At 52.3% G+C, this 15,480-nt stretch overlaps 2 pseudogenes across 2 annotated transcripts; one reads left to right on the top strand and one right to left on the bottom strand.

Annotated features, from left to right (window-relative positions):
- The first annotated feature begins 4,418 nt into the window (after window positions 1-4,418).
- Window positions 4,419-5,034, top strand: LOC307096011 (melanoma-associated antigen 10-like; annotated as a pseudogene). The gene has a single exon. The product of its transcript is annotated as a melanoma-associated antigen 10-like (transcript).
- A 4,715-nt stretch (window positions 5,035-9,749) lies between these two features.
- LOC307096010 (melanoma-associated antigen 10-like) lies at window positions 9,750-12,698 on the bottom strand (annotated as a pseudogene). Its single transcript has 2 exons — window positions 12,669-12,698; window positions 9,750-10,770 (listed from the first exon to the last, which is right to left on the bottom strand). The product of its transcript is annotated as a melanoma-associated antigen 10-like (transcript).
- Window positions 12,699-15,480: the final 2,782 nt, after the last annotated feature.

The following is a 15,480-nucleotide window of genomic DNA, read 5'->3' as shown; positions in this document are numbered from 1 at the left end:
GTGAGGACCTTCCAAGTAAGGACTGAGGGCTCTACCCGCCCCACAACACAGGGCCCACCCGACACTCTGGTGCTCCTGTCAGATCGGGGGTACCTCAGGCAGGGGTGCCAGGCTGTGCGCTCCCGCTCCACCTCCTAGAGGGACCTGGGGGAGGCCGACACTTGGCCTGAGGGGCACAGACCCAGGTCAGCACAGGGTGGGGTCCCAGGCCATCCAGCCCAGGTGGGGACCAGATGGTGCTGCTGGGCACACTGGGAGCGGAACCCCGCCCTTGTTAGCATCCTGGGTGACCCAGAATTGGTTTCCGGAAGTGATGTCATTGACTTCCACCTGAGAAGTCTGAGGGAGCTGAGCGCCATCTTGAGAAGGCCGGCTTCGGGCCGGTAGAGGGGACAAGCGCTGAGGGGAGCAATCTCAGGTTGGCGGAGCCCAGACTTTGCCTGGAATCAGGGTGAGGACCAGACGGAGGTCCCTGGGATCTAGGTCAGCCCCTGCTGGGAGCCCTGGGGAGTGAGGCCCACGGACCTCCCTTCGGGTCACGGGGTTGAGGCCTCCGTGTGGGGGTCCGGCCTCCGGGTTCACATAGGGAGGGTCCCAGGACCTGCAGGCCTCATGGTGATGGCCGTGGGGGAAGACAAGGTGACTCCGGGCCCCAGAGCAGTTAGTCCTGGGAGCCCCAAGGTGAGGGGTGACCGCGAGCGGCTAGGACTGACTTCTGCATCTTCGGGGTGGAGACACTCAGGGGGGCTTCGGGTCATGGCAGAATCTCAGGTCGGCAGAGGGTTCCTAGACCCGCCCTGAGTCAGTGTGAGGACCCTGATGGAGATTGGGGGCCCTGGATCCCAGAACAGTGTCCATCCGGCAGGCCTCCTAGGGGTGGGGGAGGTGTGATCTCACACTTTGTGCTTTATGAGTTCTGCATCTGGGTCTGAGATACATTGGGGGCTTGGTAGGAGGAGCGGGGCTTCAGGCAGCAGAGCGGGAACCCCAGGTCCTGCTGCTGTCAAGTTGAAGACCCTTGAGGAAGATTGGGGGCCCTGGACCCCAGAACAGTGTCCGTCCAACAAGCCTCCTGTGGGTGGGGGAGGTGTGATCTCACACATTGTTCTTTGTGATTTCTCCATTCGGTCTGAGATACACTGGGGGTTTGATACAAGGAACAGGGCTTCAGGCAGGAGAGGGGGGACCCCAGGTCGTGCTGCTGTCAAGGTGAGGACACTGAGGGAGATTGGGGAACCCTTCACCTGAGAACAGTGTCCATCAGGCAGGCGGCCTGGGGTGGGGGAGGGGTGATCTCCCACATTGTGTTTTGTGATTTCTGCATCTGGCTCTGAGAGACAATGGGGCTGTGGTAAGAGGAACAGGGCTACAGGCAGCAGCAGGGTGATCCCAGGTCCTGTTGCTGTCAAGTTGAGGACACTGAGGGAGATTGGGGAGCCCTATACCTGCGATGAGTGTCCATCCTGCAGGCCACCTGGGGATGGGGGAGGTGTGATCTCACACATTGTGCTTTGTGATTTCTGCATTTGGTCTGAGATACACTGTGGGTTTCATAGAAGGAGCAGGGCTTCAGGCAGCAGAGGGGGGACCCCAGATTCTGCTGCTGTCAAATTGAGGACCCTGAAGAAGATTGGGGGACCCTGAACACCAGAATCATCACTCCAGGGAGGACCAGTGGGCGGGGTGACTACAGGGTGGGGTGACCTCTGCATCAGGTCTGAGAGACTCTGAGGTTCGGTGTAAGGAGCAAAGCCACAGGTCCCTGAGGGCTGAGGAGTCAGGCTCCAGGAGGGAAAAGAAGGGCTGCAGGGCTCTCCCAGGATACGAGGTAAGGACCTGAGTTAGGGCTCAGGAAGCCCCCTAGCACACCTTGAAGTATGTCTGAGTTTTTGCCAGTGTCATAAGTGTCCCCAGTGTGCCTGTTCCTGCCAGCAGCACCTGTAAGCCTCATGCTAGGCCTGTGGATTTGGGTTGCTTTCAGACTTCTACCTTAGGAGTGGCAAAGGGAGGTGAGGACATTGTCCTGAAGGTGCTGGTTTCAGGGCAACAATGGAAAGTGTCCCAGGCAATGCTGGTAATTAAAGTGGGGGCCTTGAGTCAGGATGTTGGTATCTCCCACCCAAGTAAAAATAAGGACCCACTGGCATAGTCTCTGCTGGCACAACTGGGTCACTCAGGCATGAAAGTCAATGTGGTGTGTCCTCAAATCCACCTTGGAGGTCTCAGAGAGATGGTGGACATGACCTGCAGTATTCATTCTAAGTTCAGCAGAAGGGAAAGGTCCCAGGCACTCCACGAGTGGACATGGGTAGCTTGGGCAGGAAGGAGGGTACCACACTCCAGACAATGGGTGCCCTGAACCCAATCTGTGCTGCTGTCAGCCCTGGGAAAGGCCTGGCATGGGTCTGCAGAGGTGGTTCCTCTTCACGTTTGTCTCAGGGCACTCAGGAAGGACAGGGCCTTGGTCAGAGGGGATGGCTTCAGTTCATGAAAAGAGGATCTGAGGTTGTGGAAGGGTCCTAATGGTCTGAGTGCTTTCTGTGGAAAGGTTGCAGCTATGTGCTCCCTGAGAAAACAAGAGAGCGCTCAGCATCAGGGGGTGTCCTGTCCTCAGCATCCAGATTCCCCAGGAAGGGTACCTAGGTGTGACAAGCTCTCCCTTTCCACATGCCTGCTCCTCATGAGGATTTCTCATTGAGGACAGTTATTCATGGTGAAATCAGGTCAGCTGGATTCAGATCCAGGCCTAGCCAGGAAGAAAGACAAGTACCTTGAGGCCAGACTAAGGGAACTCTGTACCTGGAACAGACAGGTCTAGTCCCGGGTGTCAGTTGTGTGGGATGGGGGAAGATGGAGCACCTGTTCACTTTTGTCTCAGATCTCTCAGGAAGCTGAGAACCTTGGTGTGAGACCACACGTTGGGTCATCTCTTGGGTCCACATTTTGTCAACAGAGAGACGAGTCTCAGATCTTGCCAGGAATCAAGGTGAGCACTGAGGGGAACCATAGCACAAGGGAACCCAGACCTACCCTGCCTCTTCTGTTAGCAGTGAGGAAACTCAGAATAGTGCTTGGGTTAGCTCAGCTCACTTCCTACTCCTGTATCTAAGGGAGGTGAAGCCTCAGTCTAGGCAGATTGGGCTCAGTCAGTAGAGAGAGTTGTCTGAAACCCTGCAGTGTGCTATGGTGAGAAATGATCAGAGCCTTATCCCAGGATAGATGGACCCAAATCGTCAGTCACCCCTGCTTGATCTTCTGGGAGAGGGACCACATATGGGGCCCCCTCAGTTTCTTCACTGAAGTGTCATGTGTGTGTGGTCTTATTTGAGAGTTTAACCTCAGGCCAGCAGAAGGCAGTGAGGGGCAAGGCACTGGCAGGGGAAAGGTGAAGATTCTACATGTGCAATGATGACCTTTCCACCCACAACAGAGGGGAACCCACAGAGTTCTGCCACCCCTCCTGTCAGCACTGGGTTCCCATTGCTGTCCTTGCCATGTGCATGATGAGGTGACCCTTTGTTCCCTCTAGCAGAGCCCGTGAATTGGAAGAGGTGAAGGCCTTGGTCTACACTACATATAGGTCACAGAGCAGCAGAAGGCCAGGAAGTGCTAGGAATTAAGGTGAGGTTCCAACCATGAATATGTCCCCACGGGCTCCCCCACCCATTTCAGAGGGGACCCCACATTGCCTGACACCTCCACACCCAACCATCAGTTACAGAACACTGTGCTGTGCCTTCTATACCCTGAGCAGTCATGTCATGTCATTTCCTACTTCAGGTTCTTAGTGGGCAGGCTAATCAGGAGTGAGCCCTGTGAGGCCCATGTACACCCCTAAAGGAGAGACCTATAAGTCACCTTTGTCAGAGCAGCCTAGGGTGTGTTTCTCAGCTCATGCCTCTCACACTCCCTCTCTCCCACAGGCCTGTGGGTCCTAATCGCACATCTTCTGCCCACACGCAGTCACTGTCTCAGCAGAAATCATCATGCCTGGCCATTATATGAGTGAGCTCGGCAATCTTGAGGAAGACCATCAGGACCCAAGGGAGATGCCCGACCTGGTAGTGGAGGAGCTCTTCTGGGTTATGCAGGAGGAGGAGGAGGAGGAGGAGGAGGAGGAGGAGGAGGAGGAGGAGGAGGAAGAGGAGGAGGAAGAGGCTTTGTCTCTCTCCTCCTCTCTGTCTTCCTCCCCCTCAGTCTTATTTATAGAAAGCCTAGAGGAGGTGGCTGCTGCTGAGACACCAAGTCCTCCCCAGAGTCCTCAAGTTGCCTGCCCCTCCCTCCATGCCTTGGCAACCTTTCCATGGAGCCATCCTGAAGATGAGAGCTTCAGCAGCCACGAGGAGGAGGGTCCAAACACTGAGGGAGGCCCTGGAGATGATGGCGATACCTTGCTCCAGAAAGCACTGCATTCAAAGATGATGGAAATGGTGGAGTTCCTGCTCCTGAAATATCGGCGCAAAGGAGCCGACCACCAAGGCAGAAATGCTGAGTAGTGTCATCAAAGAGTACCATGAGCACTTCCCTGAGATCTTCAGTGCATCCACTGAGGTCATGAAGCTGGTCTTTGGTGTAGTTGTGGAGGAAGTAGACCCATGTGCCCACACCTATGTAATGGTCACCACCTTGGGGCTCACCTATGACGGAATGGTGAGCGATGGGAACAGATATCCTAAAACCGGCCTCCTCGTCACACTTCTGTGGGTGATTGCTATGGAGGGAGATTGTGCCCCTGAGGAGAAAATCTGGGAAGCACTGAATGTTATAGGGCTGCATGATGGGAAGTGGCATTGGCTGTATGGGGAGCCCAGGGAGCTCATCACTAAAATTTGGGTGCAGGAACAGTACCTGGTGTACTGACAGGTGCCCAATAGCAATCTTGCATGCTATGAGTTCCTGTGGGGTCCCAGGGCCCACACAGAGACCACCACATCGAAAGCCCTTAGCTTTGTGCTCAGAGTTAATGACAGAGATCCCCGTTCTCTCCCATCCCTGCCTGAAGGGCCTGAGTGTAATGAGAACCACTGTGCCTGAGCCAGAGTTGCACCCAGGCACTTTTCAGGCCCTTGTGCATTAACTTTATTTGATGGGCATAAAGTGCATTCTATTTTCAACTCTGTGTTTGAGGAGAAAGCAGTAGTGAGTCCTAGGGTATGATTTGGGCTCCTATGATAATTGATTAATTTATGCTTTATTACTTTGTGAATTTTTAAGGAAATTTTCTAATGTTAGTCCTTTTCATAGAAGTTTTCATAAGCTGTTAGCATGTAAGTTTGTAAATGACATTGGTCACATATATATTTGTACATGTCCAGCTCAAGCATAAGAGATTTGCTACTGTGTAACTCAATTTGGGACACTTCCCATCCTAGTTAATGATCCCAAACTGGATAACATGGCATTATAAAAGGATTTCATTGGAAATGTGAAAAAACTCGGCAGTACAATCAATGGAGTCAAGAAATAAAAGCAAAAGTTTGTTCATTTTTGCTTCTTATCTCTTCTTGTCTGTCTTTTCATGAAACAATTTATCTAAGGATCCTTGGTTCTGGCAAGAAAGTGGAGGGATTTCATCTGAATAAATATGACCCCTGCTCAGTGGTTCATTTAATCCCCAGATATTCACTGAGCCTATGTCCTCTGGAAGGCCCTGTATTAGTAGTGGGGACACCAACATAAGCAGGGCAGACCCACCCACAAGATGATAGTGTAAGAGGTGAAGTCATATAAGGAAGGGGTTAGGTGTCCCCTAAGTCCTATAGAACAAGTAACAGAACAGGTGAGGCGGTGGCCCTCCAGAGAACAGCACTCAATTGTGCCTGGCCTGAGCCAGGGTATTTGTGAAACTGATTCCCTCTGTGGGGGTTGATTGTAAGGCAGCTGGGGGTGGCAGCGACACATTGTATACCACAGAGCCAGTCTGGCTCAGAAGATGGGCCATTCCAGTCAACACCTGGGAGAAAGCCCATCATCCTCACAGATAACAACCATTAGCAACCTTACTAGAAGGGACCCAAATAAACTAAAGATTGCCCACACAGGAAAACAAAACAAAAACTGTACCCATCACTTTTCCATCAGAGCTGTATTTCACATCCGTCCTTGGATCATGAGGTAGCTATGTTACATGTGTAACACAAGCCCTCGTTAGCCAAGGGACACTTTTACAGCAGACCAGTCACTTGCCAGGGGAGACAGGTGCTTTCTTTCAAAGTCTGATGTTGCTTTCACTGTGAATGAGGCCATGCCTGTCTGGTCATCCTCCAGCAATCATTCAGTGCCCGCTCCCAGACCTCCCACAAGGACCCCTGGGTGCTGCTGAAGTGTTCTGTGAGTTTGACCAAAACAAAGAAACAGGCCTCCCAAACAATAACCAGTTCTCCTAACACATTTTTCTCTGTAATACCCAATAATGAACAGGATCAAAAAGAGTGATAGCCCCAAGATATGTTCTGGCAGCTTTCCCTTTTCCCTAAAGTCAGACATAGTCCTTGAGACAGGCAATGAGCCCAGAGAGGCATCTCACGAGGACAGTCGCCTACATTTGGGCAATAGAATCTGTTTATGAAAACAGATGGGGGTAGTGCTCTCCATGGTGGCGCCAATTCAGTTCCACATCCACGGCATGATGGCCCGTTGATGGTCATGATTCAGCTGGATTCTCAGTAACATTCCTTGTAGTTCTCCTGCCCCTAGGAGATCAGGTGCTGTGGATGCCACCTGGAAGATAGCCTTTCCCCCTTTCCTGGGGTATGAGGTCCAGTAACCACCTGGGGTTTGAAAGTGCAGTCTGGTACTTCTGCTTCAGGTTGGTCAGTATAGCCTGCTTTTCCAGTTCCACAACCTCCTCAGGAGCCACGTTTTCTGGGCACTGCAAAGTTGCTCAATGTCAGGGAGCCCTGTGTACCACAAGTGAAGCACTGAGATGTTTTCCCTTCCATAAATCAGTCTTCCTGTGAGAGAAAACGGTTCTTCAAAGTTCAGCCCACTAGAGGCTAAGCTGATTTCATCAAAGGGACACGAAGTGAGCTGGGTCCCTCTGAGCACTTCCGATGTGTCAAACTCTGTTCAGGGAATTCTGGGTGAGGCCAGGGGAGAGAAGGAAAAGAAGAGGACAGGGCCTGGTCCACTACTGGGCAGGTCCCAGCCCGACTGCTATGGGCAGCACATACAGTTCAGAAGGGCCCTGACTGCTGTGGGGAACCCACAGGCAATGAGGTCCCAAGCTCTTCACCAGGTGAAAGGAGCTGGTGTGGGACCTCTATCACTGAGGGGTGAGCGAATGTGCCCCGAATGCCATGGGCAGTGGAGGTGGGGCAGGTGTGTGAAGTCAGGCAGAGAGCCTGAGTCTGGAAGCCACCTGACATTCTCTGTGTGCTGTGCAGCCTCCCCTGGTCTGTCACGCGCACACACACATGCATGCACACATATAAATACACATGTGTGCACACAGGCAATACCACATGCAGACTTGAACCTGTCCCTGCCCCGCAGGTCACTAATGGGAACTGAGGCCCAGTGTGGACAGAGGGTTCACCCAGGATGTAGGAACTTGGCCCATGGAAACCCAGCCCAGGCCCCTTGTTGCCCCTTTGAAGGTGTGCTACTTACAGAAACCACAGCCACACCACCACAGGCTTAAAAGAAAACAAGCCCCAAACTCTTGAGGAAGGTCCTGGGGGTACTCTTGGAGGGGTGTGAGCAGCGCTCAGGGTGTCACACTTTGCCAGTGATCACTGCTCAGCCATACTTCTCCCTTCCCAGAGCAGGGCCTGAATCTGCCTGGGGTTCCACCCCAGCATCTCCAGCAGCAGCTCCCACCAGAGCAGACCCTGTGAGCAATGTGGGTGGCAATGGTACAGTTCCTCTGGCTGCTCACTAGGGTTGCCAATGAGTCTCCAGAGTCTTGACCACATTTAAGACAAAGCCTGCATAAGGCTGCAGGAAGAAGAGGTAGGAGAACTCCATCTCCCTAGAAATCCTTGGGCCTCATGTAGCCTGGGGAAACCCACAGTGTGACTGTCAATAAGCATAATGCATCAGCTCTCCATTTTCATGGTCTGTGGGCTGACATCTCCCCAATGACCCCTGGGGCCCTGGAATCCCACGGACAGGGATGGTGGGAGAGGCTCCTCCTTCCTATCCCTACGCTGTCAGCGGCCAGGCCCAATGGAAAGGGTTGGCAATGCAGATGCCTCATCCATCAGATGGAGTCTTTAGGGGGCTCAAGGAAGATGGTGAAGAAAGGTAAGGAGAGGCACTCAGCACAGGATGTGGTCAGCTCCACAAAGGAGGTCACTGAGGCCAGGGGAGCACAGAGGAGAGAGAAAGGGTGTGTTGGCTTCACACCGGGTGTGTGGGTTCTATTCCTCTCTCAGAGCAGATCCTCCTGGGCTGTGCTGCTTCTCCTCACCCCCACCCACCTCAACGCTGTCAGCTCCCTCCTCTTTTCACCCCAAGGCATTGAAGGTCCCTAAGCACCCTGGTCCCTCTTGCAGGGCTGCTGGTTGCAAACCCTTGGGATGCAACCTCAGCTGGGCCCTGGGGCACCACCGTATGAGCTCAGATCATCCTGCCAGGTGTCTCCCTTGGGCCCCTTTGGGAGCCACCCTCCTCCATCCCCTGGCTGCACCACTGCTCTCTGATTTCACCAAGCACTCCTGGCCCCCACCTGAGCCTAGAGAAAGGAATAACAGGAGCAGGAAGAATTGGCACCAGTACCCACACACACCAACCCCATGCAAGGCCCTGGGATGGGCATGATCCACAAATCCTAGAATTCAATCCTCAAGTAACGGTGGTGGGGAAGGTGGCATAGCGGGATGAATAGACAGCCCAGGATCATGGGGACCCTGACTGCATCACCCACTGTCCTTGCCTTTCCCTGGGGAAGAAGGTCCTAGTACCTGGGGGAGCTTGGATTCCACAGGTCTGAGTACCTGGACTGTACCATACTAGAACAGTCGCAACCAGTGGCAACACCCCCCACTCTGGGTGACTCTCCCCTCCTGTCTTAAAGGACATAAACCTCACTTCAGCTATTATGTCCTCGTGTGCATGGAAACATACCCACTCTCAAAGACAAGGCCCGGGAACAAAATCTGCCTGTGTTCACTCCCTTCACAACCCAGTGTCCTTCCAGTCCTGGTGCCCAGCTCCTCTGCTCTGCATCCCCTCCCTTTCTCTGGCTGGGTTGCCTTTCCTTATGAGGACAGAGGCTCAATGAATGTTTAGGGTGCACATGAACCAGTGAGAAGAGTCTTTTTACTGTTTATTTTTCTACATTCTTGAATAAGCTAAGAAAATCCAGGTATATATACTCTATTTTTACAGAATGACAGACTTAAAATGATACAGGAATTCAAAAATTAACTATTTTATCTGTTTTACAGCTAAGCTCTTTCACGTTAAAAAAAAAAAAAGCCCATTCCAAGTCCATGTTATCTGGTTACAGAGTACAAATAAAATGAAGGATTCCCAATTTGTTTTACAAAATAGCAAAGCTCTTTCTCTTAAGTTAAATAACGTGTGATCCCTGTCATTTGTAAACGTAGATTCTGAAGCTAATAAACATTCTACTTAAAGTAACATTTTAAACTACCAAAAATAAAAGTAGATACATTTCTACGTCAACCCAATGGAATGAGATACACAGATATTATTCTCTATAATCACCTAGTCTGCCCCTCCACTGCTTGGATCATTGACTTCCCTCTTAAAACACAAAGTAAAGAAATCTGCCTTGGACTTCACTGAGGGCAGAAGAAACTACTGGACATGGCAGAAGAGCTTGCACTGACCATGACAGTAGTATCATGTGTGGTGCTAATTCTAGCCTGGGCTCTCTGTTCCTCCTCTCTCAAAGCCTCCTCATACCAGTGTGGGAAGGATCTGGGGTCACTCCCATTGATGTGGGCCAAAAACTCCAGGACTTTCAATTTGCTGGTCTCAGCGTGGAGCCTGGGACCCACAGGAACTCGTACCATGCCTGTTGGCTGTTGCGCACCTGCTGGTACTCCAGGTACTGTTCCTGCACCCAAACTTTGGTGAGGAGCTCCCTGGGCTCCCCATAGATGCAATGCTCCATCCCAGCATGCACCCCCATGGCATTCAGTGCTTCCCATATCTTCTCTTCGGGGACACAATCATCCTCCGAGAAGATTATACTAAGGATGAGTATCAGAAGGCCAGTCTTGGGCATACTGTGCTCATTGCTCACCATCCCATCATAGGTGAGGCCCAGGTTGGTGACTAGGACATAGGTGTGGCTGGTGGGGTCCACTCCCTTCACATCAATGCCATAAACCAGCTGCATGCACTCAGAGGCCTCGCTGAAGATTACAGCAAAGTGGTCCTGGTGCTCTCTGATGATGCTACTCAGCATTTCTACCTTTGTGGTCAGCTTCTTTGTGCGATACTTCAGGAGCAGGAATCCCACCAGATCAGCTACCTTATCACCAATCACGTTTCTGGGCAAGGACTCTGAGTCTGGCAAGGCCCTGGAGGTACTGGGACCCTCCTCTTCTTGGCTGCTGGACTGGCTCAATGGAGCAGCAGGGGCAAAGACAGTAGCGGGGGCACAGGCACTTGGAGAGCTCCGGGTAGAACTTGGTGTCCCAGCAGCAGCATGAACCTCCTCCTCCTCTTCCTCTCCTCCTCCTCCTCCAGGGAGCTTGCATTACTTTAAAGCAGAGGATAGCAAGAGGAAGAGGAGGAGGAGAAAGAGAAAGGAAAAGAGGAGGAGCAGGTGGAGGAGGAGGAGGAAGGATCCTATTCCTCAGCCTCGGGAATTTCAAGCATGTAGCATCGTTGCTTTGGAGCTCGAGGCATGATGACTCCTGTCAGGCAGCCACAGGAGTGTGCAGGCTGGAGGTGGGCAATGAGGACTCACAGGCCTGTGGAGAGAGGAAATATAAGTGGCCTCAGCTGGGTACACCCTTGTCAGCTTTAACAAAGCAGAGCTATAGGTCTCCTCTTTAGGTGTGCTCTTGGGCCTCACTGGGGTCTCTTCTCCTGGGTGGCCTGTCCCCTAAGATCCTGAATGAGGAAGTCAGATGGTTCTCCGGGTACAGTCGACATAAGTCAGGGTTCTGTGGCTGGCAGTGGGGTGGGGTCAGGTGCTGCAGAAGTACTCCTTTATTCTGGCATTGGGGAGAACCTGGGGACACATTCTAGGTGAAGGCAGGCACCTCACCTTGACTGCTGGCACGGCCTGGACCTCCTCTGCTGTGTGACCTGTGTTTTGTGCCTCAGACCAAGGCCTTTATGCCCTGGTTCCTGGAGCCCCTGTAACAGGAAACAAGGAAACACCTCAGCGTTCAGGTGGCATGCACAGCCATGGGCCTTCAGTGCTGAAAAGAGGGAGGAAAGGATTCTGTGAGTTCCCCACTGTTCTGGGCTGGATGGCCTCCTGCATCCTCACTCAGGGTTCTCACCTTTCCCCTGGCAGGGCCCGTGAACTTCCCCTCTGCTGGCCCTGAGGCAAAACTCTCAGGACAAGGCTACACCCTTGAGACTGAACAGAAGAAAGTGACGGGGCCCCACATCTGAACAAACCTGCCCAGGACATCCCACAGGATACAGGATGACATGGCCAAACTCTGTGGGGGCTATCTGCCCTGAGACAGGGAGTGCCCTCAGTCCTAACTTTGACATCTGACAGGGTCTTGGACAACTTCCTGTGTTGAACTGAGGCCAATTTCCATCAGACTAAAAAGCTCACCCTCCTGAGTCACTTGTGGAGGACGTGAGGGACACCACGTTCCACTTTCTCTCATGGCTGACAGATGTGGCAAAGTAAGGCTGGGATTCGACCAGCTATGATGTGAGTTTTTCCCTCAGTCCTCAGCTGAACCTTGAAAGGAGACAGCAAGACTTGGAAGCAGGGGAGGAGCATTAGGGCTCCTGCTGTCTTTCCTCAGATTCCTCACCTTAAAGGAAGTCAGGGTCCGGGCCACCTCCCCCCTCCTCCTTTGCTCAACTGACTGAGGCCCACCACCCCAGCCAAAATCAGAGTGCTCTCTGTTGGACAACCTGCCTGGGGTCTCTCGGAGCTGAAAGTGGAAGTGGGGTGAATGTCCTTGAGGCCCACATTTGTTCTGGAGGAGAATTCCCCCTCCTTCTTCCCTCATGGTCAATAGCTTGGCCACTTGCAGTGCCCGAGTGTCCTGGCTCTGCTGTCCAGATACCATACCCTTTGTGTAAGGCCCCACCTCTTTCAGATTCCTGAGAGCAAAGGGAGTGGGAGAATCCATGGGAAAGCGATTCCAGAAACCCCAGGGCTGAGGGCAGGTGCGGTTTCTGAGGGGTTTACACTGTGGTGGGATCCAAGGTTCCCTCATTCCTCCCTTAGGATCCTCCCTTGACTCTGGCAGATGTTGGCCCACCCTCTGCTGAAGTGAAGTCCTGCTCTTTATACCCAAGCCCCAGACTGTCCGACCCAGATGCAGAAATAAGAAAATGCCACCTATGATCATCCTCCCATGAGGCCTGCCTAAGGACTTTGGAAGGTGTTGGGCCCACCCACTGACATTCTCAACTACTGCTCCTGATCCTGACCCGGTTGTGCATCTCAGCACATGCTGTCTGTGGTCATCCTCCCAGTGGGATCCCAGCACTGTCTCTGGTCTAGCTTCCACGGTCCCTCCGTCCTCCCTCAGATTCCTCACCTTGACTCTGGCAGGTCCTTCGCACACCATCTACCTACATGGGGTCCCACTCCCTCCACCAAAACCATAGAGTCTCTGAGACCAAGACTGACTCTAGTCTTCATTTCTGGGTCTTTGGGGCACCATCTTCCTTTATGGGGTCCTACTTCCTCTACTCAACTCCAGAGTCTCAGACCAGGACTGACACTGGTCTAGTTTCCAGGATCCTTGCCGCACCATCTGCCTGCCTATTCCATCTACGGAACCCTGACAGTCTCTGAGACCAGGACTGACTCTGGTCTAGCTTCAGGGTCCTTGGCGCACCATCTGCCTATATGGGGTGCTTCTCCCTCAGGCAAACACCCTAGAGTCTCTGAGAGCAGGAATTAGTCTGGGCTAGATTCCATGATCCCTTTGTCCTCCCTCAGGGTCCTCACCTTGACTCTGGCAGGTCCTTGGTGCACCAACTACCTATATTGGGTCCCACTTCGTCTACCACCACCACCCCCTGAGTCTCTGAAACCAGGACTGACTGACTACAATCTAGCTGCCAGGGTCCTTAGTGCACCATCTACCTATATGGAGTCCTACTCCTCTACTGAACCCCCAGAGAATCTGAGACCAGGACTGACTCTGGTCTAGCTTCCTGTGATCTTGGCGCACCATTTTCCTATATGGGGTCTTACTCCCTCTACTGAACCCCCCGGGTCTCAGTGACCAGGATTGAGTCCTATTTATCATCCAGGGTCCTTGACGCACCATCTGCCTACTTGGGGTCCTTCTCCCTCTACTAAACCCCCAGAGTCTATGAGACTAGGACTGACTCTGGTCTTAGTTCCAGGGTCCTGGGCACACCATCTGCCTATATGGGGTCCTTCTCCCTCTACTGAACCCCTAATATCTCTGAGACCAAGACTGACTCTCATCGAGTTTCCAGGGTCCTTCGTGCACCTTCTTCCTATATGGAGTCCTACTCCCTCTACTGAACCTCCACAGTCTCTGAGACCAGGACAGACTCTGTTCTAGATTCTAGGGCACTTGGCGAACCATCTGCCTATATGGGGTCCTATTCCTTCTGCCCAACCCACAGAGTCTCTGAGACCAGGACTGACTCTGGTCTAGTTTCCAGGGTCTTTGGCAGACCATATGCCTATATGTGGTCCTATTCTTTCTACCCAACCCCCAGAGACACTTAGACCAGGAATGACTCTGGTCTAGTTTCCACCTTTCTTGGCTCAATATCTGCCTATACAGGGTACTAGTCTTTCTATCAAACCCCCAGTCTCTTAGAACAAGATAGACTCTGGTCTAGAATCCAGGGTCCTTGGTGCGCTATCTGCCTATATGGAATCCTACTCCCTCTACCCAATTCCCCAGAGTCTCTGAAACCAGGACTGACACTGGTCTAGATTCTAGGATCCTTGGAGCACCAATTGCATATATGAGAACCTCTTCCCTGTACCCAAACCCCAGAGGCTCTGAGACCAGTACTGACTCTGGTATAGATTCTAAGGTTCTTAGCGCACCAATTGCCTATATGGGGACCACCGCCCTGTACCCAAATCCCAGAGTCTCTGAGACTAGGACTGAGTCTGGTTTACTTTCCAGGGTCCTTGGCGCACCATCTACCTATATGGGGTGCAACTCCCTCTGCTCAAAGCCCAGAGTCTCTGTGATCAGGATTATCTCTGGTCTAGCTTCCAATGTTGCTTTGTCCTCCTTCATGGTCCTCACCTTTCTCTGGAATGTACTTGGGACACCATCTTTCTATACAGCGTCCTTCTCCCTCTACTGAACCTCTAAAATCTCTGAGACTAGGAATGTCTCTGTTCTAGTTTCCAGGGTCACTCTGTCCTCCCTCATGGCCCTCACATTGCTCTGGCAGGTCCTTGGCACACCATCTGTCTATATGGGGTCCTTCTCCCTCTACTGAACTACCAGAGTCTCTGAGACAAGTTCTGACACCGGTCTAAATTTTATGGTCCTTGTCAAACAATCTGCCTATATGGGGTCCTACACCCTCTACTGAACCCCATGAGACTCTCAGACCAGAAATGACTCTGGTCTAGATTCCAGGTCCTTGGCACACCATCTGCCTATATGGGGTCATACACCCTCTATTTAACCCCATGAGACTTTCAGACCAGAAATGACTCTCGTCTAGTTTCCAGGTCCTTGGCACACCATCTGCCTATATGGGATCCTATTCCATATACTGAACCCCCAGATTCTCTGAAACTGGGACTGACTCTGGTCTAGTTTCCAGGGTCCTTGCCACACTATCTTGCAAATGGGGTTACAATCCCTCTACCAAATCCCTAGAGTCTCTGAGACCAGGACTGACCCTGGTCTAGATTATAGCGTCCATGGTGCACCATCTGCCTATATATGGTCCTATTCCATATACCGAACCCCAGCATCTCTGAGAACAGTACTGATGCTGTTCTAGCCTCCAGGGTTCATGGCGCACCATAGCCTATATGGGGTACTGCTCCCTCTGTTGAACCACAGAATCTTTGAGACCAGCGCTGACTGTGGTCTGGTTTATAGTGTCCTTGGCACACCATCTGCTTATATGGCATCACTCCCTATACCCATCCCCCAGAGACTCTGAGACCAGGACTTGCTCTGGTCTAGATTCCAGGGTCCCGCTGTCCTCCCTCATGGTCCTCTCTTTGTTCTGGCAGTTCCTTGGCACACATAATGCCTATATGGGGTCCAGCTCACTCTACTGAATCCTCAGAGTCACTGAGCCCAGGACTGACTCTGGTCTCAGTTCCAGGGTCCTTGGCATATATTCTGCATATATGGGGTCCTTCTCCCTCTACTGAAA

The sequence above is a fragment of the Cnephaeus nilssonii genome (genome assembly GCF_951640355.1).
Source record: "Cnephaeus nilssonii genome assembly, chromosome: X".
NCBI lineage: Eukaryota > Metazoa > Chordata > Mammalia > Chiroptera > Vespertilionidae > Cnephaeus > Cnephaeus nilssonii.
The sequence above is the reverse complement of the archived record's forward strand: the minus strand, read 5'-3'. Positions and strand labels throughout refer to the sequence as shown.